Consider the following 20,227-nt stretch of genomic DNA (forward strand, 5'->3'; position numbering starts at 1 on the left):
TGGGCATGCGAGCCGTTACCCCAGCTCAGCTCTGCCACACATGAGCAGATGCGCCTCCCGCTGGCCAGCTGGTCTTCGGGTCTCTCCCGTACATGCAGGAAAGGAGAGGTGCATGTGAGGGGGTGCATACGGGGGGCAGGGCACATGCACTGGGGGGGGTAGAGCACATGCATACTTGGGGCGGTGGGGTGGTTGCGTGGGGGATGTGTGCGCATGCCCAGTGGGATGAGGTGCATATAGTAGGGTGGGGTGCATGCACGGGGGTGCATGCACATTGCATTTTTGGGGTGCGCATGTGCAGAGGTGGTATTCAGCAAGTTCTGACCAGTTCTGGAGAACCGGTAGCGGAAATTTTGAGTAGTTTGGAGAACCGGCAAATACCACCTCTGACTGGCCCCGCCCCCATCTATTCTCTGCCTCCCGAGTCCCAGCTGGTTGGCTGGGTCTTCTATGTTGCTCTGCACAGGAGAACGGAGCTGGAAAGCAGGTTAGTGAGGTGGGGAGGGAATGGGGATTTTGCAGTATCCTTCCCCTGCCACGCCCACGCAGCCATGCCCACAGAACCGGTAGTAAAAAAATTTGAATCCCACCACTGTGCATGTGCTTTGGGCACTCGGTGCCGAAAAGGTTAGCCGTCACTGGTATAGAGTTTCCTGCTTGACAGGGGGTTGGATTAGTGTACTCATCTTTAAAAACCTCCAGTGATGAATGCTCTACAACTTCTGATGGCAAAGCTGTTCCACTGGTTAATTGTCCTCACTGTTAGGAAGTTCCTCCTGAATTCCAGGTTGCTTTTATCCTTGATTAGTTTCCATCCATTGTTTCTTGTCTTTGGAGAATAATTTGACCCCCTCTTCTTTGTGGCAGCCCCTCAAATACTGGAATACTGCTGTCCTGTCCCCCCAGCCCTTCTTTTCTATAGGCTGGCTAGTGCATTGTGTGGACTAGATCAGGGTCTCCAACCTTAGCAACTTTGAAGACTTGTGGACTTCAACTCCCAGAATTCCCAGCCAGCTTTGCTGCATGAGGAATTCTGGGAGGTGAAGTCCTCCAGGCTTAAAGTAGCCAAGGTTGGAGAGCCTTGACTAGATGACCTACAAGTTCTCTTCCAACTCTGATTATCTGTTATCGGTGTATAAATACAGCCCAGGTCATGTAAAATTAATACTCAGGAGCGTTATTCGGGGTTCATTCCTAAAGCAAATCCAGGATTTTAAACTTGGTTTGCACAGATAACCAATTCATGCACTACTATTATTTCCAACCATATTCTCTTCACCACGACAACATCTGTAACACCTTTATTCAGAATCCGGGATCTTTTTCTGAAGCCACTCGGGAGCAAAATATCCACTGGAGCCTCTTCCACCAACCGTAGCAGGAGCTGGGCCTGAACAAACAAGAGTTATTGTTGACATTGTCATCAACATTGCCCAGGTGAATAGAAGCATATTAGAAACCAAATTATTGAAATATCACTTTGGGTTGAATATTAACCCTGGAGGCCTTGGTGCTATGAGAGCTTGCTTATTTGCTTGGGGAGAGGTCGAACTGATTATACTTTCACTGCTTTGGGAAAAAAAAAACACGTGAAGCCTATCTAACCATTTCAAATATTGAACCATGCCTGGGATGGCCCAAATCACAGGAAAACACCCCCAGCCTTCATTTAGCACGCAATACACCAGTGGTGGGATTCAAAAAAATTGACTACCGGTTCTGTGGGGGTGGCTTGGTGGGCGTGGCAGGGGATGGATACTGTAAAATCCCCATTCCTTCCTCATCCCACTAACCTGCTTTCCAGCTCCGTTCTCCTGTGCGGGGCAACCAAAGAAGACCCAGCCAATCAGCTGGGACTTGGGAGGCAGAGAAGAGATGGGGGCGGGGTCAATCAGAGGTGGGATTTGCCGGTTCTCCGAACTACTCAAAATGTCCGCTACCGGTTCTCCAGAAATGGTCAGAACCTGCTGAATACCACCTCCGCAATACACTAATAGAAAGAAAGTTCTTTGTGAATAAACAAGGGATTTTTTTTTTGTCCTCCCAAAGAATATGTTTATTAGCAGCCTGATGGTCAGCTCCATCTAAGCTGGAATTTAAGCCATCTCCTATTGCAGGGGTCCCCAACCCGTGATCCCTGGGTGGGCACCAGGCCGTGGCATGCCAGAAACTGGGCCGTGCAAGCAAGTGAAGCCCATCTGTGGGATGCAGGCAGCGCACAAAACCACGCCACCTCTGGTCTACGGAAAAACCTCTCTTCATGTACCCCAAAAACTGGGAGGGGCACTGGTACCCCAAAAACTGGTACCCCAAAAACTCTCTGGTACCCCAAAAACTGGGAGGGGCACTGTCCTGTTAGGTCAAGGGACGTGGTGGCTCAGCAGCTAAGTCGCTGAGCTTGTCGATCAGAAAGGTCGGCAGTTCAGCTGTTGGAATCCCTAGCGCTGCGTAGGAGTGAGCTCCCATTACTTGACCCAGCTTCTGCCAACCTAGCAGTTCAAAAGCATGTAAAAAATGCAAGTAGAAAAATAGGCACCACCTTTGGTGGGAAGTGTAGGAAGTTAGCACCCACCCCACCCCTAGAAAAATGAAATATCCTAGGAAATATTAAAAAGGCAGAATATTTCCCCTAAAAAGAGTAGAAACTCACCTCAGAAGCTGAGAAACTCAGCCCTCCCACCTTTGCTAATGGGCCATTACTCTGGCCTAGGCCAGTCTATTTTACCTAACAAAGATCTACCTCCTTCAGGTAGAGCCATAATAGGAATTGCCCAAAGCCCTTTCATTACAGCATCATCCAGCAAGGCTCAACCAAGCCTGGGACTCGGGACAGCCTACAGAGTTGCCCCTGCATGGCCCCATGGGAGTCTGACAACCAATCAGAATACAAACTCAAATTCAAATCCCAACAGAGGGTATATAAGGGACTCTCAGCATCTCAGCCCTTGTTGATCTCTTCCTTCACCTTGAAGCATGTGATCGTCCTTTTTTACTTTACCAAGCCATGTGGTCCTGTCCACCATTAAACCATCTTCCCAGTCACCATGTTTCTAGTGTCTTTCTTCCCCGCTTGGAACTGAACCCAGGATAATTCTTCCAACAGAAGGTAACAGCGTTCGGTGCGCCTTTGGTGTTTAGTCATGCCGGCCACATGACCACGGAGACATCTTCGGACAGCGCTGGCTGTTCGGCTTTGTAACAGAGATGAGCACCGCCCCCTAGAGGCAGAAACAAGTAGCATGTATGTGCGAGGGGGAACCTTTACCTTTATCCTGTTAGGTAAAAAAAAATATCAGGACTCTGGTAGCAACTTTTCCAACTAACACCTACCCAAAGACAAGCTGTCGGGAGACGATAAATTTACACCTTTTAATAAAAGTGGTACACCATACAGGTAGTCCTCAACTTACAATTCATTTAATGACCGTTCAAAATTACAACGGCATCGGAAACAGTGACTTATGACTGTTTTTCACACTTACAACCACCGCAGCATCCCCGTGGTCTTGTGATCACACTTCAGACCCTTGGTAACTGGCGGTTGCCGTATCCTGATCACTTTTTGCAACCGTCTGACTAGCAAAGTCCATGGAGAAGCCAGATTCACTTTAACGACGTAACGGAACCACTGCAGTGATTCACTTTACAACACGTAGCAAGAAAGCACATAAAATGGGGCAAAATTCACTTAAGAACTGTCTCACTTAACAACAGAAATGGCAGTCACAAGTCAAGGACCACTTGTAGTCAAAAAAGGTACTTTATCTAGACTACTGATTACTTTCTTGCCACCGTAGATGAACATGTCTTTCTTATTTATTTTTATTTTATTTTGTCAAGCAATTATAACAGGTATAAGTATAAACATAGTTTTAAACACATGAAATGGATACATATAAGAAAAGTAAACAATGGGACAGGGACGGTAGGCACGCTGGTGCGCTTATGCACGCCCCCTACAGACCTCTTAGGAAAGGGGTGAGGTCAATAGTAGACAGTCTAAGGTTAAAGTTTTTGGGGTTTGGGGAAAAAACCACAGTCAGGTAGAATATTCCAGACATTGACCATTCTGTTGCTGAAGTCCTATTTCCTGCAATCAAGTTTGGTGCGGTTTACCTTGAGTTTGTATTTATTGTGTTATTCCTTATCGCGTCTATTATTATTCTATTATTCCTTATAACGTCTCTATACTATTAATAATACTATAATACTAATAATACTATAATAATACTAATAATACTATTATTCCTTATAACGTCTCTCCCTTCAATTTAATTTGCAAATTATTTATTTATTTGCAATCAAGAATGAAGAGAACCTTCCGTGCGCCGCCGGCTGTTACGGTCTGACACGGATCTTGCCACGCCATTAACCCACGTCCTCACCTCAAACCAACTCCACAATCTGCTTCTCGATTCCCTTCCTCCGGGTTTTCTCCCCTTAGCCCCTCCTCCTTACAACAGCGTAAGGGGCGTGGCTTCGCGCCGCCGCCGGGGCCTGAGACCCGGATGGCCGTTTAGTCGGTGCTTAGACGCCGAGGCTGCCGCATCGGGCCTTGGACAAATTATAAAGCCGGGGGAGAGGGTTAGCGTAATCTGCCTCCATCCTTCGCCTTGGACTCCCTTCCGCCCCCGGGAAGCTCGTATCCGGAAAGAGCGGACCGAGCCCGATCCGACGAGGTGGGTATCGGCCTGGTTCGTTCTCAGCAAGCCTGGTTTTTTTTTCCCCCACCTCCTCAGAAAGCGGTAGTGGTGTTAGATGGGAGAATAGGTCGGGTTGAGCCGGTTAGAACGTTCAGGCCTCCGCCATCTTGTCCCCTGCTTCATCCTTCTCGATAACTCGAACCAAACCGAATCCGCAGCCATCCGCCTCTCGGGCCCCGCTCTCCTTTCTCCTGAACCGGCCTTGCCCTTCCCGGAGCGTTGCCCCTTGTTGCTGCTGGTGGGTATTTTGCCCCCGGTCGAGGGCAGCTGGGCGCGTACTTTGGCTCTCCCCAACGGAGCAGCCACCGAAGGGAGAAGAAAGGATGCTTGCAACAACAACAACCAACAAAAAAAAACTCCAGAGAGGTCTTCCACCAGGCCTTCTCCCAACCCAACCCATCCCCGAAGTGGGTTTCTTCCCCCCCCCCGGCGAAAATCCACGGGTGGGCGCGGGGCGTCAGCTCAGAAAGGCCGACCCGCAGGCCTCTTTTTTTAAAAAAAAAGAGCTTCAGAGTTCAGTTATGACCCAGTTTTAAGACAAACCACCACCCCCCTCACTCCCTGCTCCATTTTACCACACGCCAGGTAATTCGTGTGTGTGGGGGGGCTTTGAAGAAGGTGTGACTGAAGGGTGTGTGGGGGGGGCGAGAAGCTCCAGGGTCTCCCATGGGACAGCTATTTGGGGACCCCCCCACACACACACCCCATACTTGTCCAGCAGCCGCCGTTTGTTGGGTCCCTGAGGGGCTTTTTAACATTTGAGGGTTGGGGGGGGACATCAAGGTCGGGCCTCTAGAATGGAAGGAAACGACAAGCCCAAAGATGTCTTTTAGGATTTTTTTTTCTTCTCCCCCCACCCACCCTTTCCCAAATTCCTGGCTGGTTTTGGTATAGTTTGAGGGTTGAAAAAGAAAAAGAAAAAAAGAAGAGGGGTGGTGGGAGAAAAGAGAGAGAAAGAAAGGCGTTTAAAATGTTGCCTTTGCTTTTTGTTTCTCAAAAGGAAGCTGCCCCTGGTGTGGGGTGGGGTGGGAAGGGGGTGCATCTGCCCTGCTGGCGTTTGAGGATGTGCTTGGGGGTTCCCCTTTGTAACCTCGCCATTATTTCCACAATCCTTTGGCAGGGAGGGGGAAAGGGTGGAGGATTTTGGATTTGGAAGTCCAAAATGCCCCCCCCCCTCAAGTCAGGGGGGGGTCAAAAGGAGAGAGGAATCCCTTCTTCTACACCTCCCCAACACCCCCCCAATATATATAACCATATATATTGAATATATATATATTCAGTGTAGTGGTGACATTCAAGAGCCAAGATGCTGCTGTTAACAGGAGAGGGAGAATCCACTGGGGCCTTTGCTATTTTTTCTTAAAAGAAGCCCCCCTCAAAATCAGAAGCTGCTAGAAAATTCAGATAACTGAATGGGAAGGATAGTTGGATTTAAAAAAAAAAAAAAAAAGCAACTGCCCCCTCCCCCTTTAAAAAAAAAAGGCTGATCATTGCAGTTCCCCTGCAGGATGGAGGCTAAATTGTTTATTTCTTTTCAATCTGATATTTCGGTCGGTAAGGTTTAAAATATGGAGGAATGGGAAGGGAGGAGGTGTGGCAGGTGTTTTAATAATGATTTAGGCAGGGCTAATATTTGAAGACATCAACCGGCCAGCTTTTCCACTGCCTGCTTTAATATTGCTGTAAATAGGGGGGAGAATTGATGCTTTTCCATTTGCTCAGGGTTGGTCCTCTTTTCATCGAAGATAGTCTTGAGATAATTGTGAAGTTACAGCCATGTTAATTGTGAGATGGGCTGTTAGGTTTACATAAAAGGCTGTTTTATTGCAGTTAAAAATCTGAACGTTTTAAAACCAGGTGCTACAATTCCTTATGCTGTGCTGGGGTGACACTAAACTAAGCAGCATGTTAGTATTGGAATGCAAGTATATATTTCCTTAAAATCCAGTTAATGGGGAATCTGTTTAGAGAGGATAAATGTATCACTTTTTGGAGGGGAGTACTTAAATGAGGGGTGTGCCTTTGGGGAAAGAGTGGCTAGTTAATCTAAGTCTTCCGTTTTTTATTGCATTCTAAACACAAAATCAATTGTTTGAGGGGGAGAATTCCCTTGTCATTGTGGTTAGTAAATATCAATGGGTCCTTGTGGTATGTGTATTCCATTTGGAGGGCTTTTTTTTTTTAGTGCCACAGCCAGAATTAATTTAGCTTAAATGCTAAATTTGAATTTCCCATCAGTGTGGCTAGAGGGTGGGTGATGGTAATTCGAGGGTGTATTCTGACACAAAAAGAGCTAATATGGCTTCCTTACATTTTTGAACTGATTCTCTGAATGAGGTGTTTTCCAAAATAAAGGGTGCATTTGTGAAACAAGAAGGGTATCTCCAAAAAATTGGACCATGGTTCAGCCTAATGTAGCTTTTTGATTGTCTTGAAAATCCTTGTTATGTTTTCTGTGCTCAGAAGATTAAAATACATGATTTCAGTGAAATATTTTAAAATGAAACAACAAATCTTGCATTTCAGGGCAACTGGATTTGATATGATTTGCATATCTCTGAATTATAAATCCTTTTAATGCAGATTTTCAAACAGCTTCTGATGCTAGTTGTGAAGAAAAGTAAGATTGTGTTCAGTTTCTCCCTCCCTTTTCCCTGATAGTCTTGAATTTCAGTATTTAAACATTACGTTTTGGGATTAAATGCAAAGGAAGGGTTTAAGATGAGGCGGTGGCTATTTGTTTCTCTGGTTCATGATCAAAATGGTTGTTGCAGAAAGACATTTTTATCCAATGCTTTTCAATTCTAGAAATGGAATTTAGATTATTGATTTTTTTTGTTGAAATTGCATCTATTTTCAGATCTGGGACTTTTTTTATTTGTTGTAGAGGGAGGGTGCTAATTAAGTAAGTATTAGTTAGCATGGTGCTAGTGAAGGGTTTATTTAAAACATATTCCTCTAATGCAGTTTTGAGATTCTGCAGATAAATTGAATATATTAATAATTAATGATAACTGATTCGGTATCTGGGTGCCTTTGAAACAATATTTTTCTCCTTCCAACACAATTAAAATATAATTATTTTGAGGTTTTTTTTAATACTTGAATTATTAAATGTCCAGATTTATAAACTTACTAAACATGTAGTTTTCTAATAAATGAATATCCAACTGATTTATGATACATGACTAGCCAGTATTCTAAAAGACAGTGCACAAAGTTGAATACTATGGGAAATTTATATTCCAGAAATGCTGCATGAATAATGGATAAAAAATTATCAGCTGCTTACTAGTAGGAGTGCTATCTTTAAATCTCCATTGGCTTGTTTTCACTCAGGTGCCATTATATCTGGTTGTGCAGTGCTGGGGGAATTGAACATCTTAGCTATGCATTATGTAGTGAAAACACAATGAGGGCTGTGGTATTTGATATACTTTCAGAAGATTAAGCAGCATGACAATCTTGTTGAAACATAAATGTAATATTACCTTTAGAATCCTACTAAAAGAAGAAACAATACTTATTTCATATGGCTGAAATGCAAAATTGTGCTCTTTTGGCATAAAGAAGTAGCTGAAATGATTTCCAGGAGATGCATTTCTTAGTGCATATATTGGGTACTTTGCATAGTGAATTAATATAATACTAACTCACTATAATAATATAGTAATACTGCTGTGTAGCACTTCAAGGTTTAATCCAACTGTAGATGTTGATATTAGCAATAATGGTGATGAACTATATCTCAGGAGGGCTGTCTTTAGATTCCTTGTTTCCCTTTAAATCAGTGCTATTGACAATTGAGTGCATGATGAAATACTTTGGGGTAACAGAAAATATGTTACATTTTCTGCAGCATTAAATAAGGTAAATGATACTAAACATTGTACGTGTTGAGATGAATAGGGCACCCTTTAAAGCATTTCATTCAACATTGCATCTATTTTTATATTTGGCTATCATCATGTTTAGATCTATTTTTGTTGAAGAGAGGCATCTCAAAGTATCTTAAGTCCTAAATAATATTTATTTATTAATGTGAATGTTGGTGACCTAGACTATATCACTGGTAATTGACAGTGTTTAGAACAGTATCTCGGTCATACAGTATTCTTTAGCTATCTATCACTATAGCAACCCTTTAGAAGTACACTCAAATATATAATTGGGATTTAGATGTTAGAGGCCTTGACTGTGACATGTGCCTTGATATTGGATTAATCACCACCGAAATCTTCTGCTATATATTAATTAACATAAAGTGAAAGTCTTGGTCGGTTTCCCTCTTCCATCTCACTTTGTAATAACTTAATTATATTTTTCAAGCATGGCATTTGAAGAGGTGAAATTGTATGAAAAAGTTCACTGCCAAAATTCCTACCCTATGAATTTTGGTTGAGGAACAAATTTTGTGTAGTTTACTGTTGCACAGGAAGGTGTTTGGATATTGAAACAATTTGTCAATGATGCCACCAGCATAGTTCATTTTTGGCAGTAGCTTAGATAGATGATGGCCAGGGAAGCTCGGTGTGTGGTCCCATTTAGCTAGCTTTCAGGACCTTGCTGCTTGGGAACTGCTTTAGTTTAGTACTGATAAGGAGTACTGTACATACTTTTATAGTGCTGCCAAGTGCAAAAGCAATTGTATCCTTTTTTTTTTCTCCCTGAAGTAGTAGTAGTATTTTCTTTGTGCCTGGTTTTGTGTGAAAGACCTATGCAATTATGGTGTTTTGTTATACATTGAATGTTTGTGTACACTGGATACATTTCTATGCATGCAGAGGTTCTGTCAAGCACCAGATGTTTTATGCCAGCTTCTTAGCCACTCTGGGCCACCTCAGATCCCGAGATGGGGTGGGGGCAAATAAATGTAGTAATAATAATAAAAACTTCCAAGTACCTATGTGTATGTATTTAAAACTCAAGTGTTTTGGTTAGAATAAACTGATCCAGCAACATAAAATTTCAGCATTCTTATATTTTGATTCTATGATCCAAACAGAAGTTTTGAAATGTGAGATATAAATGTGAGCGTTTTATATTTATTTTACCCCAGCATCATTTTAAAAAAAATTGCAGTATGGCACACAAACACAAACCAGTTGGTACAAAATAAAGCAGCAGAATGATTAGCAATGGATGATAAAACGTTATGCCATTGTTTTATGATCTGCAGTGGCTGAGCTTAATTTAATGATCTGCACTATGCTGTAATTTAATTTTGTTGGTGTTTTTTTTTAATTGAGAGGAAAAGTAGTACTATTTCTCATTGTGCTAAAAACCAATATGTGAGCTTTCAGAATTGATGGAGCAATACAGGTAGTCCTCATTCAGTGACTGCCTCATCTAACAGCTGTTATAACAGTGGTGAAAAATCAGTTTTGTTATCAATCCTTACATATAGAACTTTTGCAGGTCTGTAAAACAAAAGAAACATGAAGTAAGGCCATAAACACAGTTGTGGTTTCACTTAATGGCTGAGTTGCCAGTCCCAATTGTGGTTCCTAAATGTGGATGAGCTATATGGCAAAGAGCCCTATTTTTCCTAATATAAAGGAGAATCGGACTAGACATAGATGCTGACTCTGTAAGCAATTTCTCTTGGCTTTGCTTCTATAAAACCAGATGATAATAGTTATTGTTATTGTTATTATTATTATTATTATTATTATTATTATTATTATTATTATTATTATTATTATTATTATTATTTGCAGTATTCAGATATGTAGGACTGCGTTTTGGCCTTGGCTTGTGGACAGATTGCATTAAAAATAAAAACCTGAAGTTTGCTAAATTCTGGCAAGATTTTTGCAAACTGAGATTGGAAATTTCCACTTCACTGCATATCAGAGGAGGGCAATATTAGGGAACCCTAACTCTGCAACTGAAATTCAAATCACAGGAACGAATGGAGGGGAGTCATTTAAGTTAAAAAAAAATTGCTAGCAGATTATACCTTGAGTATATTTTTTTCTGTGGCTTAGGTTCAGTGTGGAATGATTCTGGGATAAGTGTAGCTGCCTGTTTTCAATTAAAATCTAAGGGTTAGGTCTTAACTTTAATTTTAAATGGTTAATATTAGTAATATTATATTAGCAAATTAGCAAATGACATATTCTGCAAAACATTATAATTTTTGCATCTTTCAGGATTGAGTAGTTTATATAACTTTTGGTATGTAACCAAACATTGGCACAATTACCTCAGCATAATTAAATGTAATTTCCCAGGAAAATATCACATAGGCTGGGTGATCTAGGAAACACAGCTTTCAAAATGGTTTTGATAGATGTCCCTCACGTATCTGCTATAAACTCAGAAGATAAAAGACAATAATATGTTTTCTTAAGAGCCAGTAAATTGTCGAGAAGTCCTCAACTACAATTGAACCCAGAATTTCTGCGGCCAAGCGAAACATTTGTTAAGTGAATTTTGCCCAACTCTGCTACCTTTCTTGCCACAGTTAAACGAATCACTGCAGTTGTTAAGCTAGTAACACGGTTGTTAAGTGAATCTGGCTTTCCCATTGATGTTTCTCATCAGAAGGTTGCAAAAGGTGATCACATGACCCCAGGACACTGCAATTGACATAAATACAAAGCAGTTGTCAAGCATACAGATTTTGGTCACCTGACTGTAGAGATGATGGTCATCCCCATAGTCATATGATAATGGTTGCGGGTGTGAACAGTGGCCATAAGTCACTTTTTTCAATGCCATTGTAACTTGGAATGGTCACTAAACATACTGTTATAAGTCAAGAACTGCCTATAGAATTTAAATAACCACTTCTTGCAAAGGACTGATACAAGATCTCTCAAGGAGAGACATTTGCTGAAAACACCCAATAATTGTAGGTGGATGGAACCTACCTGGAGGATACATTATACAAATATAAAAAATGAAAGCAATGTGTGGGTTCTTTCTACATTTCTAATTTTCTGCCTCCTTTATGAAGAGAATTTTGTTGTGAGCAAAAAAAAAAAAAATAGATTAAATAAAATATCGGTAATACATCTCTAAAATGGTAGCTATATTTCAATAAGAACAAAATACATGTCTCCCGTGGCCCCCTCCCCCAATTTTAAAGCAGATATTCTGAAAGGTATCTAAGCTAGCAGAGAATGCCTAGGAAGAAAAATATTGAAGGTATGACAAGATTGAAAAATGCTTCAATGTATGTGGCTGTTAGGAGAAAAACAAGTTCCAAAAAGCCTTCAGAAAACAAATAGTAAATAAAGCTGCCAATATAAGAATGCTTTCAGAGGAAGTGATGGGTACAAGCAAACATACTTTGAATATTGCAAACAATACTGAAGTCATATCATAGACAGGATATTATTGAGCTGGAAAAAATGTATAGGTAGTTCTCAACTTACGACCGCAAATGAGCCCAGAATTTATGTTGCTTAAAGTGAGAAATTTGTTAATTGAGTTTTGACTCATTTTACAACTTTTCTTGCCACATTTGTTAAGTGAATTACTGCAGCTGTTAAATTAGTAACATAATTATTAAGTGACTCTGGCTTCCCCATTGACTTTGCTTGTCAGGAGGTTCCAGAAGGAGATTACATGACCATAGGGATGCTGCAATGGTCATAAGTGTGACAAATGGTCATAAGTCACTTCTTTCAGTGCCGTTGTAACTTTGGTCATCAAATGAAATGTAAGTCAAGGACTACCTGTGTACTGTAAACCTGGGTCATCCCATGACGGTAATTGGTAGGAGATTTGAGAGGGATGAAAAGGATTATTTTTTTTCTGGATGAAGAATGAGGACCAACAACTTGGGTTGCTTTAAAAGGGTATCAAGATCCAGAATGATAGGACTACTGATGATATTTGTGTAGTATCTCCAGTATAAGAAGCCAGAGGAGTCCCATTCGAGATGCGAATGTTAGCATTATTTTGGTTCCATCCACACTTAAATTTGTCACAGTTATGCATCTTCAAAAATAGGTATCTCATTATACCAATCACCTATGCTTTATCTTCCCAATTTTTTAATTTATTTTTTTGCAGTAAAGCTTTGCAATATGCTGCTTTTTTTCCTGATTCATTTATAACATCACTTTTATTTGCCAGAAGATAAGCTAACCCCATCACCACCAAATTAGCAGGTGGCGGAAGAATAAAAAGTTAATTTGTGCTATTTACAGGATGCAATTGCGAGAATTAAACATTTCCAAGCATATGCAGTTTGCTTAGTGTGTAGAATATTTTTCATTCCCATAACAACAGCCAAAATAGAGCAAATTAAAGGGAATGTAAAGGATCTTGAAAAAGGAGGAGCTTCGTGAAGCTGAAGTGATTATCTTCAAACTCCAATTGCCACGAGTACTAATAAGTTATGTAATAAAGGTTGAACATTTGAAGAAATTCAGCTTTTAATATGGGAAATCAAGGAGGAAAGATATTCAACTACAGGAAGCTCTTCTTGAGTTTATTTGCACCTGTGGTTTATAGCTGCATTCTGTGTGAAATCCTTTGAATCTTCTCGAACCAGAAATTACCTTGTATTCTATAAATGTAGCGCTGAAAACCTTGCTAGAATAGTTGCCATAATCTTGTGACTGCCAAGTGTAGCTGCTAATGTGAGGATGCTTTCATGTTGATTAACAATGTATTTCCTTTTGGGAGTAGTTTTGTTTATTTTCTTTTTCAGTTGCAAAATTAAGAGTATATCCAATCTATCAGAATACATCCCTCTTAAATTTGGAAGAGGTCTGTAACTTGATATATAGTAAGTAGCTGCCCTCAGGCTTCTGGGCTGTGTTCATTGTTCAGCTGATTTGGGTACCAACAACTCTTCCCTGGGTGTCCCCTTCCTGGTCTGCTGGACCTCTGAAGCAGCTCCTCATCATCATTCATCAGCCTTGCAGAAATATGCTGACAGCTCATTGAGAAAGATCCTGTTTATATACAGATATGATCCCCTTATCTAAGTAGAGATTGTAAACTGAAATAACCTTTGCCTCTCATCAGCTGCCCTGGACAATAATCATCCCTGGGCTAGGGAACCGAATGCGTAGTTCCCCCACAAAACAACACCCTACATTACGACTGAATTCCACCCAATAGCAAGTGGGAAGGGCCACTGTGAGTTGCAGTAGTTAAACTTGGTTAGCTGGGTCACTTGACTCTACATAAGCCAGTTTAGCACAGGCAGGTCCTAAACATGCAACCAGAATTGAGTCCAAAATTGACGCGAGAAATTTGTTGTGTAAGTTTTGCCCCATTTTACAATTTTCCTTGCCACATTTGTGAAGTGAACCACTGCAGCTGTTAAATTCGTAACACGGTTGTTATAAGTGAATCTGGCTTCCCCTTTGACTTTGCTTGTCGGAAGGTCGCAAAAGGGGATCACATGACTTCGGAACGCTGCAACACTCATAAATGTGAGTCAGTTGTCAAGCATCCGAATGTTAATCACGTGACTATAGGGATGCTGCAATGGCCATAAGTGTGAAAAATGATCATCAGTCACTCTTTTAAATGCTGTTGTAACTTCAAACTGTCACTAAGCAAACTGTTGTAAGTCGAGGGCTGCCTGTACAGGTTGTCCTCAATTTATGATCATTCAAAGTTATGATGGACTGTTAAAAAGCTACTTACAACCTATCCTCGAAGTTATGATTGCCGTGCCCCCTCCCCATGGTCATGTGATTGATTGTCTTTCTGGCAGCTCGCTTACATTTACAACTGGTTGCAACCTTCTGCAATTATGTGGCTGCAGTTTGTAATGTTTTTTGCCAGTTTCTGGCAAAAGAAACACATTCCCATTTGGAAGAATATAGATTTATAAAAATGATTGTAAAATCAAGTCTGGTCATATGGTGCCTCAATTTACAACCAAAATTCCAGACTCACGTTGTGTTCATAAGTCAAGGACTATCTATATTCTATAGGCCAACTGTCCCTACCCTGTTTCTTGCTCACTGAGATTGTTATTGTCCATGCTGAAATCTTGCTGAGCAATATTGTTGCTGTTAAACTTGTTTTATTGCGGTTTCGTGCCAAGTGAAAGTTGAAATGTTTTAGTGTTCCAGACAGACTCCTCTGTCCTCCTCTGCCCTCAATCCTGCACCTGTCACTGAGCCCTTGTCCATCAATTCAAGTCAGATCCACTGATCTTGGCATCAGAGAACTAACCACAGGTTAGTTCAAGCCATTAAAGTGTGCCAAAAGCAACTTAGAGGTACTTGTGCTTTGCTACCTCCAATATTGTGGGTTAGGGTTAGGATAAGTACAAATCAGTATTGCTTGTAGCATTTTTTTAAAATTGTGTTTACATGTGCTAATATACGACACCTTTAATTTTGTTGTTTAAAATGAACATTTGGAATTGATACGGATAAATAAAAATAGTTGTGCCAAATTCTAGGCTGATTTAATTTATGACTATAGAGGAGAAAATCATAGAGGAAATACCGTATAAATGTCATTGATTTTAGTTCTTTTCTTTTTAAATTTATGTTGCTGTCTAAAAAAGAGGAACTGAGCAGCATATCAATTGCAGAAAAATAATTAAATGAATTTTAGAAGAGGACATATGTACGGATGCAATGCAAACATTGTACAAAGTACATGATTAATCATATATTTGTAAGGCAAATTACCTTTATTATCATAAGACAAACTATAGACATAGAGATATTTGCTGGATTTAGGTATTGTGCTAAAACAGTGGCCTGCAACCTTTTGAGCACCAGAGACCGGTTCCACGGTGAGAGTTTTTCCCACGGACCGGGGGGGTGGGGGCATGGTTTTGCGTGCTGCCTGCATCCCACATATGGGGCTTCCTTGTTTGCACAGACCAGTTTCTGGCATGCCACGGACCAGTGCTGGTTCACGGACCGGGGATTGCAGACCCCTGTGCTAAAACCACTGTGTCTCGTAGCATTGTAGTCAAGGCAATGCCTAAGATACATACCAATGAAATATGGTGTAAAAATTTTACTTGGTTGCCTCTCAGTTGCTAGACTATGAAATAGATGGATTGTACGACTGTTTTTCTGATGTAATTTAAGTGTAGATTTTATAGAGCCGTGATGGCAAACCTATGGTACGCGTGCCAGAGGTGGCATGCAGAGCCGTCGCCCCTGCTCAGCTCTGCTGCACGTGCACCTTCTGCCGGCCAGCTGGTCTTCAGGTCTCTGCTGCACATGCGTGGGAGGCATGTGGGGGCAGGGCGCATGCGCAGGGGCACACACATGCGGGGGAGTCATGCAGATGCACGTGGGTGGGGTGCCTGCATGTTGCATTTTTTTGGGGGGTGCGTGCGCTTTGGGCACTTGGTGCCAAAAGGGTTAGCCGCCATCACTGTTATAGAAGCTGGGATTTGCGTAGTTAATTTAAAAAAGAATGGGATTGAGAATGTTCTGTGTTGAGGTTAAAGATCTTTATATGTACCAGCATATTTAATTAGGTAGTAAATGAAGTATTTGTGTCAGATCTTTAGTAATTTGAGTTTACATGAATTTCTGTACATGGAACCTCACTTGAATACTGAACCACTGTGTAGTTGGAGAAATCCTGATAATTACATCTTGAGTAATAATGTAGTCTGCAATGACAACGCCATACGTAAGTGAAGAAATTAGATTCTCCTAATATTTTTTGTTAAAGGCACCATTGCTAAAATGATAGTGTTGAAAAAGGTTTTGCAGAATGAAAATTCATGGGTCGCAATCAGGAGGACTGTGGATCAGGTTTGAAATGGCCTTTTGGGATGCCAGTAAAAGTTTATTTACAAGCACCTAATCGTTTTAATTGGTTATTAGCAAATAAGCAATTGAATTTGACAATCACACAGCTGAATATTTCATATTCTTAGTATCTTCCACTCCAATGAAAAATATTGTAATAAAGTATCAGAAGGCAAGAATGTCACCAAGGTTAATAAATTGTTTAACTTATAAAATCATTATTCTTATCTGAATAAAGTACAGTAGCTATTCTGGGTGGTAAACCTCTGATAGGACTACTTCAAAGGTTAGGGAGCACGATTGATAATCATGAATGGATGTTTGTGTACGAATGGTGTATTATCCATGCACACATAGATTATCAAGTATATGTTTTTTCCTCTCTTTAAGGTAACAAGTTATGCTTCTGGGGAATATTTAGTCCAGTCTGTAGGCTAAATTGGGACAATTCTAGTTTCTAGAAATATAAATTGATTCCCACTCATATTCCACTTCTTCCTTTTCCTTTAAGGGCAATGGCTATATAGATTTCATGAGTATAAATTTTATTGCCTGTAACAGGGGTCCCCGGGCCACGGATCAGCATCGGTCCATGGCCCATTAGGAACTGGGCCATGCAAATGAGTGAAGCTTCGTCTGTGCATGAATGGGATCTAGGTAGTGCATGAAACTAGTCTGTGTACGTACACACACACACACACAGACAGGATTGTGGAAAAATTATTTTCCACGGAACCGGTCCCTGGGTCCCAAAAGAATCCAATGTGGAATGCAAGCTAGGATAATTGGTTAGCTTGCAAATTCTCTAGTAAAATCTGGCTTTCCCCACAGAGGTAAATAGAATTTTCCAGCCATGCTTATAGAACACCTTCCCAGGCCTATTTGTACACATAGGAAAAAATGATGGGTTTGTAGCATTGGCAAGATTGGATTAGGTGACTTCCAAAACCAGTTTTGGATTCTTCTCTGAAAAAGCTCTGATTCTTCTCAGAGGTTTTATGAGCAAGTATCACGGTGATGCTGAACCAAAAAGATCAGAGTCTATTTCCTTTGTTTAATTCATGAACTTCAGGGGCGGGGGGACAGAAAAAATAGCTACATAATTGGGTATAATAGATGTTTTTGGGGAAATTTATTGGCTGAATGCAGTCATCTAACATCTTACAATGATACCACTGAAATTTTGTAGTAAAATGATAAATTTTTGGACCTGTTTGCTTGTTTGTTTGGCAGTGGTTTAAAAGCCACAGTAGAATGGTCTGTCTTTTGGAATAAACCCACTCTCATTGGTACCCTAAACTTGTCAGCCCAAAATATTGGCTGAAGAAATACATGATGCCCTTCTTAGTGGCATCATAGCATAACTGGATGGTTGAGTTGCAGCCCCAGCTCTTGTAGGCTGTTCATCTCTGTCCTAAATCCATCCCTGAAAAGTGTTTCTAATCCTGCATATAGACAAGTGTTTAAGTGTTTAAAGCAGGCTTGTCAAACTCACGGGCCAAATGCCTCATGTGCTGGCCCCGCCCCTGTCTCGTTTAGCAAAGTGGGGGAAAGTCCCGATACGTCACATGACAATGCCGTGACAATGTGAGTTTGACACCCCTGGTTTAAAGCAACAACATAGTAATCTAAGAGAAAGATAACTTAATGATACAGAAATTAAGTCTTTCTCTGCAAGGAGTCTAGTAGTGCTGCATAGTTCACAGTGAAACTCAAATATATGTAAACAATATTACAAAGGTTAAATAGTTCTTGTCTTTTGACTTGGAACCTTAGGGATACTTTAGTGAGACACAACAATACTTGCTTTATTCTTTAAATGAAATTCTCTTGACTAGAATTTTCATTGATAAAGCATATATGGGGATCACCCATAATCTAAGAAATGGGATACCAGAGAAATGACTGGTTGTTGCAGGATCCAGTCGGGGTCAGTCACTGGGACCAGAGGTTTTTGTCTTCCGACTCGTGCTGGAGCCCATCTTCAGGGAACTTCTCTCTAGCAGAGTGTGTCCTGTTGTGTGTGAGATCTATATGGTGCTTATTGAAGTTGTATGTGCTCCAGCAAGAGACCAAAAGCTCAGAAGACAAACCCTCTGGTCCCAGTGACCAACCCAGATTGGAACCTGCAACATTATCCTGGGACACTTATATTTGCTTTTGTTCATTCCTGATTGTCCTTGGGTTAAAATCATTTGTTCATTGAAGAAGAAGAAGTGCTGGGGAAGCCAACAGGGAAGATCACTGAGCTAAGCCTTCCCCATCTGTACTTCCTTCCACAGCCCCTCTGTACTTCCCCTGGCCATTCACACACTCTCCGTCCCTGAGCCTTGCTATGCCCCCTTGCACTTCCTTCGCACCCTTCCCTACCTGCCAGCCTGCCTACAGACCACTTGACACAGCTTCCTATCGGCTTCCCCACTAATTTGGTTGTGGGAAACTGGCAGGGTGTTGCCCACATGATGACTGTGCTAACAGCCACTGGGACTGCAGGGATTGCCATCATTAAACAATATGGTCACACTTTATGACTACATTGCTTAGTGATGGAAATTCTGGTTCCAAACTATGTTGTAAGTCAAGGATTACGTATATCATTATTGTTGTTAGTTGCTATCAGTTGATGCAATTGGAAATGTAGGGGCCCTTATTAATGGCATCCCTACTCCCTTGAATGGTTGACCCTGATGGCCAAAATGAATAAGCAATTAACACATGGTTTGTTGTTGCTAGTTGGTCAGTCTCAGTTTCTCATGCCTCTACCTTGGTTGCTTGCTTTGCCAACCCAGGTGCACTTCTCCACAGAGAGAATTGCATTAATATGTGCTGATTGAGAGGCCCTGCTTTCAGCTGTTGCTTAATGCCAGGCCAACCAGTAATAAAGCCTCCCTCACCTGCCATTTGATCTGGTGTGTACATGTAGTCCTGGACTTGACAACAATTCGCTTGGTGACCATTCAGAGAGGAACAACGGCTCTGAAAATGTGACTTTTGAATGTTTTTCACAGTTACGACTTTTGCAGCATCCCCATGATCGCATGATCAAAAGTCAGATGTTGGCCACTGGTTTATATTTATGACTATTGCTGTGTCCCAAGGTCACATGATGATCCCCTTTTGCAACCTTCTGATAAGCCAAGTCAATGGGGAAGCCAGTTTCACGTAACAACCGGGTTGCTAGCTTGGTCAACTGTAGCGATTCACTTAACCGCTCTGGCAAGAAAGGCTGTAAAATGGGGCAAACCCCATTTAACAAGTGTCTCACTTTACAACAGAAATGTTGGGCTCATAAGTTGAGAACTACCTGTATTATCAAGATCTGACTGAGTCTAGAGATACTCACTTCTTGGAAATATGCCCAGTTGGAGTTTTAGTGTGGCATCAGCCAAGATTTAAAGGCAGCAGCTGGGGTTTGCCAGTTAACATCTGGGAATCTCTTGTGGCTTTCAGGGGCATTGTTTCACAGGTTGCCAGCTATCAGATCCTGTTCCTTAAGTTGGGCTCTAGGGATCAGTTGGGACTGTAACTGCTGTATACCAGCCTCCCAGTTGGGTAGCAACTTCCCTGCCTGAGCTGCTTGACTCTGATTTGAATTTGGCAGTGAAATTGTCCAGGCTTACAGTTCTGTGAGATTTCAATCTTCCTTTTCTGGAAGTGAGGTCTGAGGTGGCTCAGAAGTTCACGGCCACCACAATAAATAACCAGGCCCCTATCCCAGATCATCCAGGGCCTGACATGGGGCAACGGCCATACATTTGATCTCATTTTTCTGCTGGAACACTAGTAATGTGATCTGAAGTTGGAGGGAGC

General features: G+C 41.4%; 1 protein-coding gene across 1 annotated transcript in view; it reads left to right on the top strand.

Moving 5' to 3' along the window:
* The first annotated feature begins 4,494 nt into the window (after nt 1-4,494).
* The window catches only part of PRRC2A (proline rich coiled-coil 2A), a 51,715-nt gene continuing 35,982 nt past the window's right edge, over nt 4,495-20,227 (top strand). The window contains exon 1 of the mRNA XM_087954259.1: nt 4,495-4,679. The gene's annotated coding sequence lies outside the window, so the exon portion shown is untranslated. The remainder of the gene's footprint in view (nt 4,680-20,227) is intronic.

Source organism: Notechis scutatus, chromosome 2 (assembly GCF_049901735.1).
Source record: "Notechis scutatus isolate UNSWTSFEM ecotype Mainland chromosome 2, rNotScu1.2, whole genome shotgun sequence".
Taxonomy (NCBI): Eukaryota; Metazoa; Chordata; class Lepidosauria; order Squamata; family Elapidae; genus Notechis; species Notechis scutatus.